Genomic DNA, 14678 nt, shown 5'->3' on the forward strand with positions numbered 1-14678 from the left:
CATGACTTTGCCCTTTGGTTTAGGTCTAGTTATGTCACCAAAGGATCCAAGTCCTTTAAAGGTCCATCAGCAATTAGGTCTGTGGTTGCCATGTGTACTGCATTATTTTTCTACCTTACCCTCTTTCCTTGAGAAGTATCAGTTTAGTATTTTGAAATATATTTTGACTGGGGCCTTTTTTTTTCCCCTCCAGTGAAAATGGTGCTAAAGAGAGCTCAAGGCTAATGAAGAAAAAGGTTTCTTACAGTTACAGAAGACATTGAAATTTATGACGGCCCTTTATTCTTAGGAGAAACTATTTCATTGTTTTGAACCACCTACCCACTGAATGTCTTGTCTTACAGAGGTGAGCTATATCTTTATGGTAGAAAGTTCTTCTGCAGTGGAGGAGAAAGTTTATGACTGAAATGCTTAACTTGGAACTTCAGGTCATCTATTAACTATGCTGGGCTTATGCCATGAAGCACTTTAAGCATAAAGATTATAGTTTGAGACCAGGTCATTTGGTCTATCCAGTCACATTTTTCCTGTGTAGAGAAAGAAACAATTTTTACCTAGATTTTTCAGTATGATTTGACATTTTCAGGGAAAAATTAGTATATAAATGTAGCATTATTGTATATTAACTTGTATTTGGAAGGGATTAAAAGCAGCAACTTGCGCAATGCCCTAATGTTTGTAATGAATTTGAGACCTATGCATGTTCAAGGGCATGCAGGGAAACAGAGTGTGTCATATAAATCTGCTGTAACACATATACACACATAAAGATACTACTATATAAAGCATATTAAAATTACTGCCTATTCAAGCAAACACCAGTTTCTGTTATGCTGTGCTAAAACTGCAGAAAACAGAAATATTTTACTGTTTTTTCATGCCTGGATTGACTGTTGAAGATGTATATAGAAGACTTTTTCTCCAGAAGAAGTATTCAGGATGAATCAATAAATCCTAATGTCATTATGCTGCTTTCTGCAGTCTCTGTTTCCTTCTCAGTCTCTCATTGCAAGGTTGTTAGACTTCTGCATTCCAGCCAATTAAATTAATATGGGCAGCCTTTTTTTTTGTCTGTCCAAGGCTGGTAATCAACTTTGGGAACTCTAAGAACACAACATCCTCATAATGGTGTTGTGATTTTTATTGGCTCTGAATATACTCATTTGCTTGACAATATTAATTATTGCTTATCAGATAAAGAATAAAATTTGCCTTCCAGCAGAATTATTGCAAAGTTTCTCTGGTAAATAATTAAACTAATATACATTACCGTTCTGCAGAAGAAAGAAGGAATGAGTCTCTCCTTTTCTTACTGCATTTGTGAGCAAGCTTGTGAGTCTGTGATGAAATAAAGACAATGTTAGATTCCTGCTCCAGATAATATAAAATGAATTATACTAGAGGATGATCCAGTATAAATTGACTTTAGGATTAACAGTGCAGAGAAATCAAAAGAAAAAAAAAAAAAAAAGGAAATATGGATTTACTTCAACTTACACACTTTATGCAGAATCAGGTATTTTGCAGGTGCTTCATTCTACTTTGATTTTGTAGGAGATATCACTTGTCCCACAACTGACATGAAGCCAGCATAAAATTAATGCTGGGTACAGTGGTTAAATTGACTGAAATGCAATTGCATCCACATTCCTGAACTAGGCTGAATGTTCACTCTCAAGCTGTCAATGAAGTCAATTCAGATATCAACCAGTGTGGGCCATAGCCTGGAAGGGACTGTCCTTCTGCAAGAACAAAAATATGATTTCACTGCAAGTAAAACTTCCATGATCTCAGTAGAATTATATGACTGTTTTTCAAAGCCACTCTCAAAGAGTGCTGTAAAAATGTAATGCTATTTTTTAACCACTCTATCCATACTACAGTCTAACATTTATTTGAGAATCCTAACCTTGAAGTTTAAAGAAGAGGGGGAAAAAGCCCATGATGTTTACAGCCATTTCCTTCCCATCCTATAAGAAAAGTAAGCTTACTATGACACAGAGCAGAGGGCAAGGTCTGCAATACTACCTGTGCACACACCTATCAATTTCAGAATCTGAATTGCCATTCTCTTGCAAAGGCAATAAACACAGTAATATGTCTTGGATGAAAAGCAAGAAATAATAAGATTTGCTAGGCAGCAGACAAAATATCTGCCTAGAAAGCACGCAATAGGGTAATCTCATTACCAGAGAGCATTCAGGAAATTAAAACTAAAAATGTAATGTGAATACATTTAAACTAAAGACTGTTAACCCCCCAAATATATTTGTATCAAGAGTAAAATGACAAATGACTGTGGCAGCATAATTCTTTTTACAAAACGTGGTAGTTTCTAGTGTTCTGTCAATTCATTTTCAGTCTCTTGATTAGATAAATCTGCATGTATCTCACAAGTCCTGTAGTAAGGCACATATATCCTTGTGGTGAAGTTGTAGGGAGGAAGAGAGAAAAATCTGAATTAAAAAATTGTCTGTCTGTGTAGCTTAGCTGCCATACTAAAAAGGGCCCATGTAGAAGTTTTTATGTTTTGTAAGGCATATTGTCTTTGTCCTTTATTGAAAGCTAGAAACACTAAAATAAATAAAATGCATATGACAAGAATACCAACCACTGTTTGTCTGTGCAATGGAGTATTAAAAAATGCTGTCTTTACAATTTTTTTCATTTTTCTTTTTTTATGCTTCTGTAAATGGAAACTTATAGTTTGAGTAACAAACCTTTCTCTTCTTGAGCTCATGTTGTCATTAAAAGAAATAAATATTAATATATTTAGAAGAAATTGCTTCTATTTCTCTGTTTTTCTTTCTCAATTCTTCTGTCTTAAAAAGTTGAATGGTGTGGAAGTGATTGACAGTTTAATGAAACTTAAACTGTTCTATTATGTTTAACATGGGTTTAAAATATTTCCACCAGGAGAGGTATCATTGTGCTGGATTTTTCCAGATGAGTCTGGGTGTGTCAGCAATGACTGGCTGTCACCCCGTGTTTAAATGCTCTCGAGGAGCCAGGTTGTGTGTGTTTTCACCATCCCATGAGTCTGTTTGGTTGTCAGGCACACTGACCACTTCTCCCTCTGCTCCTGTGTAGGAATATCACCATTCTAGGGAAGTAGTTTGTCAGCAGTGTCTAATGTCTCAGCTCCTTTCAGCTGGACAATGAAGTCCTCAGCAGATGGAAATTAGGCTCCTTTTACCCCAGCCTATTGAAATGTTGTGTTGGTGCTGCACTGCTCCAGCCATTGGAACTCCCACTCTAAGAACAGTAAATTGCATATATAGAGATATATATACCTAAGCACAATAGCTGTAAGTCTTCTTACTCTAAACTTTGAAAACAGATTTTTTTTCAGCTTTGGAATGAGCTGAAAAAAGAGACACTAGAGCCCTGCTCTAATGTCCACAAAAACCGGGCTTTTTTCCCACTCGTAATTCTGCAGGGTAATTCTAGGAGGACAGTGCTTTCCTTTGCAGCTAGCTATAGTTTTTCTTGAGCTCAGAAGTCATGCTTCATAGCACAAAACTCTTCCAAGAAAAGGATTCTTTTCTGCCTTAGGTAATACCTACTTCTCTTTTGCCCCTCTAATGCCATTTAGAGTCAGCTGGCAATGAAAGGCCAGTTTTGGCTGAAGCTGCTACTTCAAAAAACTTCTGCCAAAACTGCAAAGTCTGCTTGGTAGAAACACATCAGATGTATATGTCTAAGGGACAATTTTCAAAAATGCAACAGAGGACACAGCAAGAGCTGGCTAGACTCTGTCTGTACCTCACTGTGTGCCATGACAACAGAACTGCACAACATGTAGAAGGAACATGCCTTGGGCAAATACTTGCTTTCTGTGTTGTGGCCAGTGTCTCACAGTGAATAGGCTGGATAAGGCTTTGGGCAGCCTGGTCTAGTGGGAGGAGTCCCTGCCCGTGGCAGAGCAGACCATCAAGTTAGCCTATGTAAGCTGCTAAAGACACACAACACTTCAGGCAGCCCTGGAAACAAATATTTGGGGACTGTCACTTCAAACAACAGTGACTAGCAGTTCAAAGGAATGGATGACCTTAGGATTCAGCTGCTTATCCCAAGCATTTCTTGCTGTGAATCAAATTAAGCTGAAAGCAAATAGAAATACATAAATACAAAAGCCAGAACAATATAAGGAAGGGATGAATAGCAAGGGGAAAAAAAATAGAAAAGAAAGGAAACTCCATGCTTATGACTGTCTAGCACATGAGTTATCTCTGAATTTTTCTGTTCTTATGATTCTGCTATCAAGCTTCTATATGATTATGGCAACAAGTTTGAAAGTACTTCACAGTATTCCTAGCCCAGGATCATTGCTCTTGTCCAACCTTTAATTTTTCAGGCTGTACCATGGGAATAGATCCTAAACCCAGCATATCCTACACTTTCATCACAGTTTTTGGAACATGATCTAAACTCAACTCTCTCCTCTTTAAATATATCCTTTCATTAACTTAGTCATAAATTATTTATTCCTTCTTTGTAGGTGCTAGTACCATGTACTATGACAGTTTTCACCTAGTCAGACAGACAAGGTGAGATTCATCTCACCTAGTTTAGACATTTGGAATGATAGAACATGTAGAGATTTGTCTCTTAGATACCTTTGGTTTCCTTTGTGAACAAAGAACAAAATACACATTTTTGGGGAATGAGTCATCAGCTTTATTTTAGATGTCTACACTCAGATGAATTGCTCTATAGGAATACTACTTTCATTCAAGTGAGCATAAAGGAAGCCCGAGGTGGCCAGATAAGAGGTAGACGTCTGCATTATTGGTCAATAAATCCTTGTTTTAACAAATTTAACAACCACTTTCCCGTGGTTATCCAAGCTTTCAGGAACCTATTATAGCTGCAGAGAGCACAGCATTCTTTCCTACAGGTCTGGGAAATGTTTAATCCCAAAGCAAATCCTTCTTATACATCAGCTTCATAGTTTATGCATGTGCACATTAATCCTAATTGTTCAAATTAAATGATCAGAAGACTTGCATTCAATTAATGGCAGGGTTTTGTAAACAGGCACAATAGCGACCTGTGCTATTGTAAGATCCTGTGCTGATAAACAGGGTGAATTTCAACAGCTTTCTTGTTTCAGCCATTCCATGCCTTTTTCTTACAATAGTTAGTTTTACCCTTCCTTGAAATAAAGGTAGCACAGATTTTGTACTGCTTTTGGTCATTAGATTTGCATTTCATATTTTTTCACAAAAAGAATCTGTGCACTTACATGTGGTAGCTTCTGCTGCCTTGTTGTTACAGTGTAAATTGAAGTTGCAGCTGTTGTCTATGCTGTGTTTTTAACTGTCATGTAAAGTTTTATTTAGAAACAGAAACAGAGAAATGGTAAGCTAAAATGTCAGTATATGAGGAAGGAGCACAAGGAAAATATAACAGTGAACAATTTTTTTTTATGTTTAAAATAGCTGTCACATCTTGAGGAGAAATAATGAAAACTTAATATATATACATATACATATATATGTATATGTGTATATATGTATATATCTCTATATCTATACCTATATCTTTATTTATTATCTATCTATCTATCTATCTATCTATCTATCTATCTATCTATCTATCTATCTATCTATCTTCAATCATTTTCCCTTCTCCTGCTTTCTGGAAATAACTTTTAAGAAATTAGTATAGCTGGGTTCAACCTCTTCCTCAGATCATGCATCTTACATCATACCTTGGGCATTTCAAAAATATCACCTTCTCGTTCCTTGGAGAACAGCTAAAGCTAGGTTGCAAATTTCAAACCAGGTGGAATAATTTTATATGAAATTAAGGTTCCTAAACGAGTTTAAAGAGACAGAAAAAAAATGTAAAGACATTTTAGAAAAAAACCCATCAAAACCAAAATTAATGCAGATGCATTAAAATTAGAGGTGAAATAACAACTATTATCTGGGAGGGTGACTTGTTGTAGGAATTGGCTTCCAAATTTAGACTGACATGCATCCTAATCTGAAATCTGTCACTCAAGACCAAATTCTTACCTAGAAGATATCACTCTGAATATCCTCCCCTTCCTTCTTCTTTGCCTGATTTATATACTGAGCATGAGACCACGTGGGGTGGGATATCCCTTTGGTCAGTTGTGATCAGCTGTCCTGGCTGTGTCCCCTCCCAGCTTCTTGTGCACCCCCAGTGCTGGTGGGATGAGGAGCAGAAAAAGTCTTGATGCTGGGCAAGCCCTGCTCATCAGGAGCTAAACCAACCCTGAATTATAAACAGTTTCCACAGCACAAATCCCAAATACTGCCCCATACTTATCTACTATGAAGAAAATACCAAAACCAAGACAGTTTCATGAAACTGGTTTATGTATGAAATTATACCAAGTTTTGTACAAAGAACCTGAAATTTGGTATGACTTAAATAGCACTGCTTATAAGATAATAAATTATTTTTAATTCTGAAAATATGTTTAATTATTGCAATAAAAATTATAGTTTTTTCAAATATTTTACTATAATGCATTCAAATGATCATTTAGAGGTTAATTAGACAGATACCTGTGGTTAATCTTTACTAATTTGTAAAGTTATGACAAATCATTTACAGTTATTTTAAGTCTAATACTTTAATCCATCAGAAAATTTTCTGATGATATTGGCCATTACTTTAATCATATGAAAAAATTAATTTTAGAAAAAACTAGTGTTTAAATTATTAAAGGAATTATATTTGTTAGCATTTGAATTAACTTTGATTCTACTCTCTTACCGAAGGTCATAGAGTTTAATTGACATTGATGAAGTCTTATATTCATGGGACCTATGGTTGACACCAATAATGACAAAATCTTCTTTCTGGAAGAAGAGGATTACTGTGGTAGACTTTAAATAACTCGGAATTTCAGTGAGATGACCTTGTTGTTTGCATTGTTCATGGTATTTGTGATGGTAAATATAAAGGAATATAAAGAAGTGATGGAAGTGAGATGCCCAGGTGCCACAAGCACTTAAAGAAGTGAGCAGTCTATATAAGTGTACTGAAATATGCTATAGCTGCCCATTCTAATTGGAATAAATTTTTAGGAGTGTTTCAGAAGCTTTAATATCTTGGCTTGGGTTTTTGTTGTTGTGTTTTGCACCTTCTTTGTTATAATCAAAACTTGCAAGAAATAGAAGTTTGATAATATGAAATGAAGAGATTAATTCACTGGGAAGAAAAGATATATTTTCATGCTTGTGTGAATACACTTTGGTAAATAAATGACATGAATACACAAAATATGGTAATTTTTTCTTCATTATCAGAACTTAGTATTGTAGCATCATGGAAACTTTGAGAGCTGCATAAAGGGAGGTGATAAAATTTCACAGCATAGGACAGAAAGGAGTAAGGAAGCTGGCAAAGATTCTAGGAAAGAAAAACAGTGGCCAGACTTGGGGACTCATCCTGTAATTTTTCAGGATATACTGAGGAGAAAAAAGAACTTGCAAAATCTTTGGGCAAATCTTTGTTCAATCTGCAGACCAAATGTCTGCAAAGTCAACACCTCACCCTGTACTTATGGCAGGAGTGTTCTCTCGTGCATTCCTTGAGCGTGTGTATCAGTAGCATATCACTTTACTGGACTTTGTTTTAAAAACAGTGTGTGGTGGCTGAGGGATAGTGAGCCACAGAGTACATTTTGTAAAGCTGGGCTTCTTATTTCCTAGAATATTTAGTGTGTGCTGAAATACTTAGACATGGCAAGATTTTCAGGGTTTTCTCTATAGCCAGAATACCTAGGCATATTAAGAAATATAAAATTTAAAAATCCAGACAGTAGCTAGATGCTAGTACTGTTTATTTAAGAAACCATCAGCCATAAAAGTCACACAAGTTATGAATATGAGCATCCATATGCTTAGATGCAAATTACTGCTCCTATTGTAAATGTCTCTCATGCTCTTATTTATGCAAATGAAGTCAAAGTGAGTTTTGTATTTGAATTAAGAGAGAGCTAAGAATATATCCTCTGGAACAAAGCCATCATCATCATCATCTTTACATTTTAAACCTATATGCTCATTTCCCAGAGGTAAGCACAATGATTCACACTGTCTCCTTGGAGCCTAAAAGTTAAATCCTGGGTGTGAGATCAAGCCCAATTCCTTACACAGCCCTATTGTTTGAAAAGTACCAATGTAAAGTACTCTTCAACATAAAACCTCTGCCACCATTCCTCCAGACTCTCAGCTTGTTTTCTGTTCCTCTGTGTCCCCTTTCCTCTCTGTTATCCATAGGTATAAACAAACATGGAGAAAAAAACAGGATTTGGAGGAAAGAGCTGTGTTTTGCAAGTATGCAAGGAATCTGCACACTGAAGTTGTGTCCTGCTGTGGAAACAAGTGAGTATCATATGAAAGATATAGGTATAGGCTCTGAAGTTCACTACAGATAGGGGGAAAAGCAAAGAATGCTGTTTGAGGATGACCTCACAGGTAACCCTAAGAAGCAATATAGATAGAACCTTAATCTGCACACTCCAAAAGTAAAGGAGATAGTATTTTAAGGCACATTCACTAGCACCTTCATTTTCACAGTATGCTAGTATCTGCTAAATGAAACAACTGTGATTTTTCTGGACACCTTTAACAAATGAATCCCAGTTGTGTAAAATAACGTTTCATTGTTATATCTGAAAGGACACCTTAACAAATTAAATTCTGGCAAATAGTGAGACTTTTCTGTACAACAGCTTAACCTATAATTAAAACTAAGTATTACATTGCAGAAGAAATTCTGGGTATGAAAGAAACAGTCTTCAAAATTGCAGTAATTCAATATCTAGTCTGTCAGAGAGAGGCTGGCAAGGACTTTCCTCTTTATAGAAGAAAATGATGCATTAAGATAGGTGTATAGATAGATGTAACATTTTGAGGTTGGATTCATCCTATACTCTTTCCTTGTCATGCTTAGTTTACCAGCAAAACTACAAATTATTTTTCATTTGTTTTCTGCTATTCTTAGCCCTGGAGGGTCAGACTACTTCATGAAAATCAAACTATACTGTCTTCTTGGCTCTATATATTGTCATTCTGAAATTGCTAACATCAAGACATCCCTGATCATACTGGTTTTTATTATCAAGCTGTTGTTGTTTATAATTTATGAAGCAGAAGGATACTGGGTATTTTTTGTTTGTTTGTTTGTTTTTCCTTTCCATAAGCTTTGCTGATCCTGTAGGTCTGAGAACAATATTAATTTTGACTGGTAAGCTCAATAAACACAATTTTGTCATAGGTGGAGAACACTTATCAACACCAGGGTGTCACTTTGAAGAAGTAACTTTTCTAACCGAATACTTTGAAGTTATCTTTCTTTTCCAATAGTAAATACAATACATTGTAAATCTCAGGGTAGATTCAGCCATTAGTGTTTGCAGGTTATGACAGCAGCATGCTTCAATTTTGAGGCCAATAATTCTGCTTTGGTGAATACCTGCTCATTTTTTATTATGTCTTTTTAGCTTGTAAACCTTCTGTTTGGCTAACAGCTTCCTGAGCTGAAAATAATTGTCCTTTGAAGTGTTCATTGTCAAGCACTATACTGACTTGGCAGACTGAACAGCAGCACGTTTGCACAGGAGATGCAAGTTTGGGGAAGACAGAATCCCCTCGACTCTTAAACTGGCAGATGCTAAAGCAGAGCTTTCTAGGAGAGGAATTATATAGTGTTTTGAAAGGAGCTGTGAAATACTAATTCATTCTGGAGCCATAATAATCTTTGACTTGGGACTAGACTGCAGGTCTTTAGCCTCAAGTCTGAAGCTCTCTGGGTCTCTTAAAAGATTCTACAAATCTCTCACTAATACCCTACATACTCCATTGATTCTTTATAATGCCCAGATGGATGTGCTGGCCAAACTTTGTCAGAACAAGGATTGGTGACAGTCCCTTCCCCTTGATGAAAATGAGACATGAATGTGGCAGAGAGGGAACCCAGGAAAAGATGGGGTACCTCCACTGTGATAATTCAGCCTGCCTTTGGTGCCTTGACTATCCCAGGAAGTTTTGGGGCCTGTTGCATGTTGGATAATACACTTGATATGCTCCCGTTTTAGAGTGAAGCACTAAAGACCTCACAGGTATCACACAACTCATGTGCATTTGCAGAGAATTAATTTGTGATGAGAAAGAGAGATTACATCTTACCTTTGCTAGTAGAAGACAATATTTGATTCATCCATCAGTGTTCATTATCACAGCATGGACCAGGCTACACATGTACATCAACAAATAAAGGGACAGGTTACAAATTCACTCAGCCATTTATCAAAGCTTTCTTGAGGAAGTGTGACTTCTTCTGAGCCTAATTCTCTTGGGTAGCACTCTGTGTTAAAGGTAACTACAGGGTAAGACTATACCAATAGTCTGATGATGATCTTCTCTACAAAATATAGAGCCAAAATGAAATGAAGATAAAAGTGTATGTACTCACATAAATAGAAAAAAATTGTGCCTCACAGAATGCTATCGAGAAAGGTTGGGTGGGAGGAAATTGTCTTTGGTAAGGCCAAAAGGAGAAGACAGTGACTTTAGCATCATGGTTTCTTGAACTTACACTTCTTTTTTCCATCTAGGCTGCGTTAGTGGGAGAATTTTCTTTCTTTCTTTCTTTCTTTCTTTCTTTCTTTCTTTCTTTCTTTCTTTCTTTCTTTCTTTCTTTCTTTCTTTCTTTCTTTCTTTCTTTCTTTCTTTCTTTCTTTCTTTCTTTCTTTCTTTCTTTCTTTCTTTCTTTCTTTCTTTCTTTCTTTCTTTCTTTCTTTCTTTCTTTCTTTCTTTCTTTCTTTCTTTCTTTCTTTCTTTCTTTCTTTCTTTCTTTCTTTCTTTCTTTCTTTCTTTCTTTCTTTCTTTCTTTCTTTCTTTCTTTCTTTCTTTCTTTCTTTCTTTCTTTCTTTCTTTCTTTCTTTCTTTCTTTCTTTCTTTCTTTCTTTCTTTCTTTCTTTCTTTCTTTCTTTCTTTCTTTCTTTCTTTCTTTCTTTCTTTCTTTCTTTCTTTCTTTCTTTCTTCTCTTTCTTTCTTTCTTTCTTTCTTTCTTTCTTTCTTTCTTTCTTTCTTTCTTTCTTTCTTTCTTTCTTTCTTTCTTTCTTTCTTTCTTTCTTTCTTTCTTTCTTTCTTTCTTTCTTTCTTTCTTTCTTTCTTTCTTTCTTTCTTTCTTTCTTTCTTTCTTTCTTTCTTTCTTTCTTTCTTTCTTTCTTTCTTTCTTTCTTTCTTTCTTTCTTTCTTTCTTTCTTTCTTTCTTTCTTTCTTTCTTTCTTTCTTTCTTTCTTTCTTTCTTTCTTTCTTTCTTTCTTTCTTTCTTTCTTTCTTTCTTTCTTTCTTTCTTTCTTTCTTTCTTTCTTTCTTTCTTCTCTTTTCTTTTCTTCTCTTTTCTTCTCTTTTCTTCTCTTTTCTTCTCTTTTCTTCTCTTTTCTTCTCTTTCTTCTCTTTTCTTCTCTTTTCTTTCTTCTCTTTCTTCTCTTTTCTTCTCTTTTCTTCTCTTTTCTTCTCTTTCTTCTCTTTCTTCTCTTTCTTCTCTTTCTTCTTTCTTTCTCTTTCTTTCTCTTTCTTTCTCTTTCTTTCTTTTCTTTCTTTCTTTTCTTTCTCTTTCTTTCTTCTGGAAAACTTAGGTATATTATGACTATTAAACCCCCTGCATTCTAACATCTAAAAGCAAGTTGGTGTTACTGCAAAGGAATTTTATATTTAGCAAGTTTGCATTTTATTTTTCAGCTTCAGTAAGCAAACCAATATTTCTGACACTGAAAAATGTGTCTTTAACATTGTTACCTTCCCTTCTAAATGTACAAGTTTGTTATAGCTATCTTCTCATTTTTTACATTGGCCTTCTTTGCCCTGGGTGGAAAAAAATAGAGCCAGTAATGACATGTATTATAAAGATTAATCAACCATAAAGACTATAATTGAACACACAAGTGTAGTCATTACTTGATTAATTACTTCAATAAAATAATCAGTCTTCTACATACATCAGAATAATATTCAGCAGTGACTAGAAGAGAGTGTGCAGAGACCAGGACCGCCCTCAATTCTTATATCAGCCAGAATTTTCTACCTTTCCTTCTGTTTTGTGGCAGAACCTGATTTTATTTGAACGTTTAAGGGACTTGCTGTATTTCACAGTAGAATTTTGTCATCCTAACTTTAACCTTAAAAAAAGATACGTAATCTCTAATGTGAACTCTTACATTGAAAGTTATGTGGTGACCTTATAAGCCTATGTGAAAAAATAATGTCTAAGGAAGTATGTAGAAAGTGTCACCCATAAGGATTTAGGCTGAAATTCACAGAAAAAAATTGCTCAATCTCCTAGACTGAAAGTGCTATTCAGTGAGAAATTGTTGTATGCTGGATTTTTGACTCCTAAAGTATGTTTCCTAAACTGAAACATGGCATTTCATACTGTAGTACAGAAGTTCATCCATTGCTACATTTAGAGGGCTCTACTGGATCTCAAGGTCATGAGAATGTTTTCCTGTAACCTGTAAGGTAGAACAAGACTGCATATTTACTAAAAATGTCATTATGTAAATCTAGGTCAGAAGAATTTGAACCTGAGAAGTTGTATTCACAAGTCTTGAGGCTTCAGATTAAGAGATATGTTCTGATATCGGTTGCTATAATATTTTCACAGAAGGAAGATGAATATACCCCTTTATTCCTCAGAGGTTAGCTACAGTACAGTGGTTAACTAATAGTATTAACTAAGCAGGCTGCAACAGATTCTACATGATTCAGTGTTTGAGACATGGTCCAAACCGTGGTTGAACATTGAAACTGAAGAAGAATAGTAGCCCACAATGGCTTCTGATTAACCCTAAGGGTTCATTTTAGTGGCCTTGGGAATTAACTGAAACATAATTTATACTCCTGCATTATGCTACAAAACATATGCCTTCCCCAGCTGGACATTGCAAAATAAGCCTCATTTGTGTATATTTGGAAACCTAGTAAATGATTTATTTATATCTTTAATAGCATGGAGTTCCTGGTGTGCTTATTTATAAGCTTGCCACACATCTATCTAAAATGTCCAGTGCAGGGAGTACCCATGTCAGTCATTATACATAACAGTGTACTATGCAAGACCCAATTTTCAGTTGCTCATAGTCATGCTAGTCCTTAAAGGAAATTTTTTTGTACCAGCAAAATATGTTTTGTTTATTCCTTGGTCTGGCTGTAACCACCAATTTCAGCTTTCTACAGGCATTCTTGTAGTTTTTGAAGTGTTCTTCTGAGTTACTTAAGCACTTAGAAAGTGCTGACTTTTTTAAGCATTATTGATTATAGTACAGAAAATTTACACACTGCCTGTAAATTGATTTAGTACTTCAAAAAGCCTGAAGAAATATGTAGGAAAGTTATGCATCTATATTTTCTTCCATTTTTCCTAGTATTGTTTGGGTTATTAACAAATAGTTTATCCAGAGAGGAGTAAAGAGTTAGTTCAGCTAACTGAGATATATCTATGTGAACTCTGATAGCAGTGGCTGTTCACCTAAAGTGTTGTGAAATTCAGAATAACTGAAGTTGTCCTGCAAAGGCACATCTCCAAATAAAAACTGACGATGCTAAAGCTGCAGATGAGTGTGATTCAGCCTCCTCAGAGGCTGGGTCTTTCTGTGATCCTGTGACAAACGTAAAGAATTTGGTCAGGAGGATTTCATCTTGACTCCTTTTTTTGCCTTTGTTTCCTTAAAATGCATGATGCAGGAAGGCAATAATTCCTACTGTATTCCTTATGGAGCGTCCAATCTGTGTTGTGAATGGGTTGCTGGCAGCCTTCTGAGAGAAGGCTAACAGGATTCTATGTAGAAACAGTCTATGTTTATAAAAGGGAAGGCTGTATTAACTTCTGTGTCTGCATATGTGCATTAGCAGCATCTGCTTGCTGATCTGCTCTTCTCTACCCACCATTTGTGTAGGAACAGTGTTGTTTCTCACATGTTACTGTTTAGCCTGTTACTCATTTATGTTGGAAGAAAGGACAAAGAGAAGGCAGAGGAATGGAATTCCTCTTTTTTTCATGGAGCAAGTAGATTGAAAGAAAAACTGTAAACCTTTTTCTTTTTATCTCGTTTAAGGCTCTTCTGTGCTTTCAAAAAGTGATGTGCTACTTAGAAGTTTGACTGGTGGACCCATGTTATGTTATTGTGAGGGCCAAAAATATTTTGTGAGGCGTAGATAAAGGTTGGAATATCCCTACAGCACTGCTGTATGGTTATCTCCCTGGGATTCACCCCACTTGAAGCAAGCCTTATCTGCAGAACTTGGGTAGGAACTGAGTCCACTTTGAAGACAGGGAAATTATTATTAGAGTGAGGAAATTAAGTGTATTATTACACTATTACTTATCTAAAGTCTAAAATCTTTTCTGTTTGGTTTGGATAATCTGTACTGGCAGCCTTCTCTTCAAGGTAGAAGTGAATAGTTGAACAGCAAAACCAATTTCAAAGATTAGGTCTCCAGAAAGAAATAAGGTCAGAGACTGCAAATTACTGCTTTCATTGATGGCTTTATGAAGTCTTTGCAGTTGACAAGAGAGCTCAGTTACCAAGTCGGCAAAATTCTGAAATTTGTTTCTAGACCATCTTTACCAATATATTTAGATTATATCCAGCATGGCACAGTCACAGATTAATTTCCTTTAAG

The 14678-nt window shown here is 35.6% G+C and overlaps 1 long non-coding RNA gene across 1 annotated transcript in view; it reads right to left on the bottom strand.

The window, feature by feature from the left end:
* Positions 1 to 14678, bottom strand: part of LOC147655790 (uncharacterized) — a 54062-nt gene that overhangs the window by 22912 nt on the left and 16472 nt on the right. Inside the window, exons 4-5 of the long non-coding RNA XR_015280023.1 lie at positions 1498 to 1742; positions 1271 to 1338 (exon numbers count right to left, since the gene is read on the bottom strand). This is a non-coding gene — a long non-coding RNA (uncharacterized LOC147655790). The remainder of the gene's footprint in view (positions 1 to 1270; positions 1339 to 1497; positions 1743 to 14678) is intronic.

This window comes from Cyanistes caeruleus, chromosome 1, assembly GCF_971803275.1.
Source record: "Cyanistes caeruleus chromosome 1, bCyaCae1.hap1.1, whole genome shotgun sequence".
Lineage (NCBI taxonomy): Eukaryota > Metazoa > Chordata > Aves > Passeriformes > Paridae > Cyanistes > Cyanistes caeruleus.